The sequence below is a fragment of the Pelophylax lessonae genome, assembly GCF_965119305.1.
Source record: "Pelophylax lessonae genome assembly, chromosome: 12".
In the NCBI taxonomy this organism is placed as follows: Eukaryota; Metazoa; Chordata; class Amphibia; order Anura; family Ranidae; genus Pelophylax; species Pelophylax lessonae.
In genome coordinates, this window is record NC_138779.1 from 116,229,624 (window position 1) to 116,238,048 (window position 8,425).

The window sequence follows — 8,425 nt, forward strand, 5'->3', positions numbered from 1 at the left end:
TATATATATATATATATATATATATATATATATATATGTATGTATGTGTGTGTGTTTTTTTTTTTTTTTTAAGAATGGAAGCAGGCTAGAACAATTTGCCAGACTTTTTGCGGCCTGTGTCCCAAGTACAGAAATTCTGTTGGGACAGGAAGTGATGGGATTCTCTTTTAATTTTAATAATTTGAATCTCTGTAAGGTTATTTTTGCAACCTGTCTTTTGTGTGTGCAGGTGACAACTGCTCCCATTTCAGGGTCAGGTAGAGAGGTGAAATATCCCCGATTTATGGACAGAAAAAAAAACCTGACAGAAAATTTACAACTTCCTAGGTCTATCCAAGCCATGGAAAAACTGGATTTTTGTACTTACTGTAAAATCTGTTTCTAGGAATTCATTAGGAGACAAAGCAATCAGTTTTTCAGAGATGGTTGGGTTATTTTGCCTCTGGAAAGAATTGGACACTAGCAAACAAGCTGTTAGCCAGCCAGGTAAAACCCCTTCCACTCCAATCATGCTTCAGTTTTGATGTAAAGTAGTATTAGGAGTGGATCATAAACACATGTCCCTTAATGGACTCCAAGAAACAGATAGAATTGGGGGTAGCCTGCAACCTGAGGAGTTGACCAACCCCTTGACGCCGACGTAATACAAATATGCGGCCCCACTGCACTGGGCTTTTTGCCATGGGGCCCCACTGACAACTTAATGTAAAGAAAACAATTGCCGGCAATAAAAATCATCAATTATGATGAGCACTGATCGCCACCCTGAAAAAAATATATAAAAAAATGTTCACACCCGAAGGCGGCTCTCGCCAAAATGACAGTCCTGCCCACTTGTGACATCATCGACACAGCATGCCCCGGTCAATTACCTCATAAGAGGGCAGGGGCACCAGGTGACATCACTAGGTGGCTCCACCACTTAGTTTTGCGGTGGAGCGGTCATTCAGTGGTAGCCTTAGTTGACGGCGGACCTTTTTTTTTTTTTTGGGTTAGCGGCCAGCACTTATTATGATTGAAAATAGATCTACACCGGGAGACATTGCTTTTGTTTTTTTAATAAAGGACTTTTCCAAACTGTGCGTGCATTTTATTTACTTTTTTACACTTTTCTGGTGAATGAGTAGAGGTACAATGTACAGGCTGAGCATTGGCTGTTTGCCCTTTCTGCGAACACCCAAATTGGCAGGGCGTTCAACCGATTGTTTGGCCCTCCGAACGCCCCACAATGCACTGTGTGCCAGCACAGTGCATTCTGATCCCCGATTGGCTGAAGAAATGATGGCTTTGCCCAATCAGGGCACTGTCAGAGCCATGAGTGAAGAAAGTAATGATGACTTGTTAGTGTGCCATAGTGTGCTATTGTGATTCTTTTGTGAGCGTAGAGTGTCAATGTGTGAATATTGTGCAGCGTCCCTGCAGTTTTACTGTAGTGTCAGTGTAGTGCTTCTGTGCAGTTTTCCTGCAATATATTGAAGTGTGTTAGTGTAGTATGTCAGGGCAGTTTTACTGCAGTATATTGAAGTGTCAGTGTAGTGCGTCCATGCAGTTTAACGGCAGTATATTGAAGTATGTCAGTGTAATCTCTCAGGCAAGTTTTACTGCAGTATATTGAAGTGCCTCAGTGCAGTTTTACTGCAGTGTATTGTAGTGCGTCAGTGCAGTTTTACTGCAGTATATTGTAGTGCGTCAGTGCAGTTTTACTGCAGTATATTGTAGTGCGTCAGTGCAATTTTACTGCCGTATATTGAAATTACATTTCTGTCAGCGGCAGTCCAATTTAAAGTGCACCAACACCACTTTCCATTGATTATAGTGCATCCAATTACACATTTTCCCATCCCTTCATGTCTGGGAGGCAGATGTTTCCATGCCACTGTGAGGGTACCAGCAGTGTACGTGTTTACAGGCAAAGGTGGACGTGGTCTGTCCTCAGGCAGGGCACTATTTTCTCTGTTTAGTGATTGTGCCCATGCTATCCAACCACAGCATGCAGAGGAGGTGGTGGACTGGCTTACTAAACCATCCTCATCCTCCGTCACCCAAGCAGAGACTAGTGCACAGCCCACCGCAGCTGTCAGAGCAGCTTATTCTGCCTCCTTGTCCACAGCTACTCCTGCCATAGCCTTAGCATTATGCATAGATGAGTCATCTGAGTTATATTAACACAGCTTCAGCCACTTTTTCCCACTTTTTCCTCAATGATGCACAGGCATTACGTGACTCTGATATTGGTTCTGACTGAGGTTGAGGAAGGTAGGAACATGAGCCTACAGAGAGGGGTGAACACTGGTAAACAATAAATTGGCAGTCATGTTTCCCCAGCTGCAGCGTATTGCCAAGTTGGCTCCAGTGACGATGAGGGTGGAGGGGATGATGATGTCACTGATACGACTTGGGTGCCAGATAGAGCAGAGGAGGAAAGTGAGGGTGAGGCACTGACCTCCTGACTGCCTTTTGACAGGGAATGTTGAAACATGTGCCATGCCTGGCACATCTTCTTTATTTGGTGGTGCAGTGTTTCTTAAACAGGTACCCAGGGTTGCAAGATCTTCTGAAGCAGGCCAGAAGAGTGTGTAGCTATTTCAGGCGGTCATACACAGCCAGTGTTTTGCTGGCTGAAATTCAGCACGAATTCCACCTGCCCGTAAACCGCCTGATTTGTGACATGCCCACCAGGTGAAACTCAACTTTGGCAATGCTGCAGTGGCTGCACATGCAGTAGAGGGCACTCAACGAGTACCTGTGTGAGTATGGCACAACGACAGGCTCAGGGCGGCTCAGCTTTTTTTTCTCCACGCCAATGGCTGCTGATAAAGAATGTATGCACTGTACTGTCACCATTTGAGGAGTTGACAATGTATGCATCAGTAAAACAATCTTTGTTGTGATCCTACTGGAGCAGACTCTACGTGGCATTATTGACAGGGCATTCGAGGCAGAGCAGCAGGAGGAAGGAGGACTTCCTTTCCTTTCAAGGCCCACTTTATGCAGACACCATTCTTGCCATGCCACAGAACATACAAGAGAAGAGGAAGGAGGATTCTGGGTGTTTTGGAGCCATTGTAGCAGAGGAAAAGATACGCCAAACCTTTAGAAATGATTCTCCATCCTCAGAACCAGCAGTTCTGAGAAGGCAGTTCCAGATACTGTAATCCTGTGACCACGAGGCCTCTACTTCTCATGTCTCGGCAAACTTGTGGTGCATGGGTTCCCTAATTCTTCAAAGCCCGCAAAAGGACCTGAGAATTCGTGGCAGCAAGGATCATTACTGGTTGCCAACCCTCTTTGACCACTGTTACAAGGCGAAAGTCATGGAACTCATCCCATCCCCACAGAGGGAGTGGAGGATGAAATATCTTGAAGAGGAGTTTATGAAATTCCTTTCCAGACTCTTGTAGGTTACAGTCTCATGGAAAAGCTAATTTTTGGGCTTCCGTTGGTCAAAAGGAGAAGCAGAGGAGAACGGGGCCACCTCAGTGATGCATTTCAAAATTTTTTTAATCCTTGGCGCCCAGGGCTGTCAGCTTCCACATTCCATCATATGGTGGGAGCGAATACAGAGAGATTTCCAGTCGACGATCCACTGGGTTACTGGGTCATGAGAATAGACCACTGGCCAGCATCCAGTGCGCCTTCCAAACAGGCATTCAGTGCTGCCGGAGGTTTTGTGAAAGATAAGAGCGCATCTGTCCACAGACTCTGTTGACTGGCTGACATTCATCAAAATCTTGTGATGTGGAATCTCTGCAAGACAGTTTAGGCTGCTATGGTGTGAGGGCACCAACACCACCCAAAGCCCAATTTTTCCCCCACTGTTTGACTGGGGCAAATATTTTAAATTTTGAACAGGCCAAGTCTTGCTTTCATCAATAGTACCTCTATAGGGTTAAGGTGTGAGGGGACCACCAACACCCAAAGCCCTATTTTTTCCACACGTGTTACACCAGACTTTATCCAAAAAATCTCTAATCTTGTTCTGAGTGCTCTAAATTGTGGCCTCATCATAAAGACTGGCTCCTTGCCTTACCGTAAAATCCTTTACTCTGATGTTCATTGACGGACACAGCTCCAGAATCTTCTTAAGCATTGGGTTATGCTGCCCCCTACAGGAGTAGGACATTAGGCAGGAAAAAGTATTACCATGCCTATGGGGCAGTCCCAAGGGATATACTCCCACCCTCTGCTATAGGCATTCAGTTTTGTTGCAAGCAGTGTCAGAAGAAAAATAACCCAACTCAATAGAGGGGGAGGGTGCTGTGTCCTTCAATGAACATCAGAGAAAAGTATTTTAGAGTAAGACAAAAATCCAATTTTCTTCTTCGTTCATTGGGGGACACAGCTCCAGAATCTTCTTAACCTTTGGGACATCCCAAAGCAGTGTTAAGCATGAGGGGTGGGAAAAAAAAAAAAAAAACACCAGAAAAACAAATTTCCCAAAAGGCTAAACCTAGCCAACCAGGTAACATGGCGCTCAACCAGGAACAACTTGGAGCTCACCTGAAAACAATACACCCTCAAAGAGGACCAGGTCCTCTAAAACTGTGACCTGCAAAACCTTCCAGCCAAAAGCAGCATCCGCAGATACCAGTACATCCACTTTATAAAATTTTATGAAATTGTGCACAGAAGGTGGCCTTGCAAGCCTGCATCACTGACGCCTGATGGCAGAAAGCCCAAGAGGCACTAAGCCCCTACGTAGAAAGCGCCCTAACAGAGGAACCTGACCCTTGATGGAATAGGCCTGCACCACCGTGTGTCTTGTCCATCTGGAAATGGTCACGGCCAACGCGACCAACCCCTACGAGGGTCCATCCATAAGGACAAACAGTAAGGCTGATTTCCTAAATGTCTCGGTTGCTGCAAGGTACACCCTGAGCGCCCAACCCACATCCAGAGAGTGCAAGGCAATCCCCCTAGGATGCTTAGATTTGGGACACAGGGAAGGCAACACAATGTCTTCATTCAGATGGAAACCAGAAACAACCTGAGGAAGGAAAAACTGACAAGGGTGAAGCACCACTTTAGCTCTGTGAGTGGCCAGGTAAGGTGAACGACAAGACAAAGCCGCCAGCTCTGACACCCTGCATGCAGAAGTAATAGACACCAAGAAGGCTACCTTCTGGGACAATGTAAGCAGAGAAAGCTCGCAAATATTTCTGAAAGGCGGTTACTGGAGAACCGACAGCACTAAATTGAGATCCCACAGAGACCGAACTGGGGGAGCCAAATGGCGAACCCCCTGAATAAAAGTGTGAACCAAAGAATGCAGCCAAAGGACAGTAAAAGAAGACCGCCAAGGCCGAAAACCTGGACCTTGACAATACCCAAGGCCAAGCACTTCTCAACACCTCGTTGGAGGAATGCCAAAATCAGAGCCACCGAAAGGGGACAGGGATGATCCCCCAAGAGACTCATACCACGCAATGTACATCTTCCAGGCGCAATGGTAAATCGTCCTAGAGGTAGATTTTATAGCCGTTAACAGCGTGGGAATGACCAATTCAGACAACCTTCTATCCTTCAGCACCTGGCTTCCAACAGCCAAGACGTTAAAGCCAGTGACTGTAAAGCAGGATGGAAGATTGGCCCTTGAGCCAATAGATCTTCTCTGAGAAGAAGTCTCCAAGACCAGCAAGGCCAGTCTGGAGCCACTAGGATGACTGGATCCCTTCTGCCTCGATCCTTCGCAGAAGACTCAGCCTAAGTTTTAGTGAGGGAAAGGCGTATATCAGATAATACTGGTCCCAAGGAGCCACCATTGTTGGAGACGAGAGGCCAACAGGTCCACCGCAGAAGTTCCCCACCGGAGACACAGCTGAACCTTAGAATGACGGCTACCTCCCGAGCCCCCAGGACACTTCTTGTGCCCCCTTGGTGATTGACACATGCCACAGCCGTGGCATTGTCCCATGGAATCCTTACCGGGCACCCCTAAAAGCGATTTGTCCAATGAGCCAGACAAATCTTATCAGAAAAGAAAAAAGGAGGCGCAAACACCTAGTGCATTACCTGTGGTCACCTTAAAAAATGTTTTAACAAAATGCCAAAAACATACTCACAGACGAGAAGAATAAATTTGCATTACAAGAATCCACCACACATGGAATGGAACATGTCCCTGTGGATCTTGAGCTCTGATAAAGGGAGCTTGACTCCCGAAACGTGTTAGCGGTCCGATCTACAGGGAAATGTTCCATTCCATGTGTGGTGGATTCTTGTAATGCAAATTTATTCTTCTTGTCTGTGAGTATGTTTTTGGCATTTTATTAAAACATTTTTTAAGGTGACCACGGGTAATGCACTAGGTGTTTGCGCCTCCTTTTTTCTTTTCTTTTATGTGCCCATATTGGAGTTTCCTGCCTGAGGAGAGCAGCATGGCGGTCATCCCCTTTGGAGTGAGCGCTTGGCTGAATTGTTTGTTTAGACAAATTTTATCGCCAAAAGTTCCATTATATTGATGGGCAGTCTTGACTCCTCTAGAGTCCAGACCCCTTGAGCACATCCATGCCCAAAACGCTTCCTCAACTGGACAGGATGACCACCGCCCAGTACAGGGGAAGGAAGGCTTTGCCCTGTCGAAGCGCTGGAGAGCAAAGCCACCATATCAGGGACCCTCTCGTATCCTGGCTGAACAGAATCAGGTTGTCTAGAGACTGAGGATTGTTGTACCATTTGGCAAGAATCTCTCTTTGCAGAGGTCTCAAGAGGAACTGTGTAAACGTAACCACCTCAAAAGGTAGACCCCCATTAGGCAGCTCACCCGCATGCAAGTCCTAAAAGATGACCGACTGCTGGACAACAGGAGCCAAATCGCATCCTGCAGCTTTTGGAGTTTTTTCCTCTGGAAGAAACACCCTGACTGAAGCCGAGTCCAGAGTCAGAACCAGATAGTCGAAATGGTAGATGGAACCAGAGCAGATTTTTGGAAGTTCAATTTCCAACCGAACTCCTGCAGAGCCCGTACAGTGATTTTTAGGTTGTCCTTTAGAGCAATTGGAGATTCTGCTCGTGGTTGAAGAGTCCATGTACCCAGTACCGCAAACCTCCACTGCCGCTACATTACCAACACCAGGGCCAACACTTATGTGAATACCCGAGGAGCTGAGGCAAGACCAAAGAGTAATGCCATGAATTGATAATGCTCCTCGCTCACAGGAAAGTGGAGGAAACGCTGATGACCGATATATATCGGAATATGAAGGTAAGCGTCCTTTGATGTGGGGATGCCACTACTGCACGATTGGACTCCTTTCGGAACTTCTGTACCCGCACAAGGTGGTTCAAAGCCCTGAGGTCCAGGATTGGATGTACCTTGCCTTCCTTCCTGAGAACTGTAAACAGGTTTGACTAGAAACCTTGAAAACGTTCCGATTTAGGAACCGCAACAATCACCCCTTGTAGTAGAAAGTCTTGTACCTCCCTGAAGAGACCCCACAGGCAGTCTGGGGACAAATGCAGGTTGGAAGGAAAGAACCTCACTGCAGGATAAGATGGAAACTTGATCTTTTACCTGGTCTTGAATCAGGGAGGTCCATGGGTCCGGAAAGAAGCGAAGATGTCCCCCCACCTCAGACACGGGTGAGGGGGCCCCTTCAGGCAGAAGAGGGCTTGTCTGCATGTCTGGAAGGTCCTGCTCTCGGCTTACCAGACCAGGTTCTCTTGGAACCTTTGGAGGAGATCCTGACAGACTTGGATCCTTTGTACTGAGAGACAAAAAGGCAGCATATGAGCCGAGAAAAAAAATAGGGCCCGAATCTGTAACGAGACTCCTTGCCCCTGGCAGCCTGTGGAAGAAAAGTACTCTTATCCCCTGTAAGACCCTTAATGATATCATTCATATCATGCGCTGAAGGACCACTGCTATCATGGACAGCCTAAAACTAAGGGAGCCGCATCCAGGCATCACAGACAAACTGCAACCCTGGACCAACTGGTTCGCCAGCCCGGCAAGGGCAGGGGGAAGCTGTTCCCCCCTCCAGATCCTGGCACAAAAGCTTGCCCACTCCGTTAAAGTCTGGGACACCAATACTGTGGTGAACACCGGCCTAAGGACCAAACCAGACACAGTAAACATGTGGCAGACCAAAGTCTCTGCTCTCCTGTCAAAGGGGTCTTTAAAAGCCGGAGACTCCTCCACGGATTAGAGTGGATTTATTCAGCCTGGAACCTGAGAATCCACCACAGGTGGGACTGTTCACTTTTTTAACAGGGACTCTTCAAAGGGATACAGTCTAGCAAAACGCTTAGGCACCGACCTATTGCATTTAAGTCACTGACTCGCGACAATTTTATCAAAATAGGCGGGAAAAGAGAATACCTTTGCCGCTTTTGGGGGGCTGCGGGTACCAAAGGAGACCAGCGCCTCCAACGCAACAGCAGCATTCATCATTTTTAAAGTTGCCCACACCGATACAATCAGTGC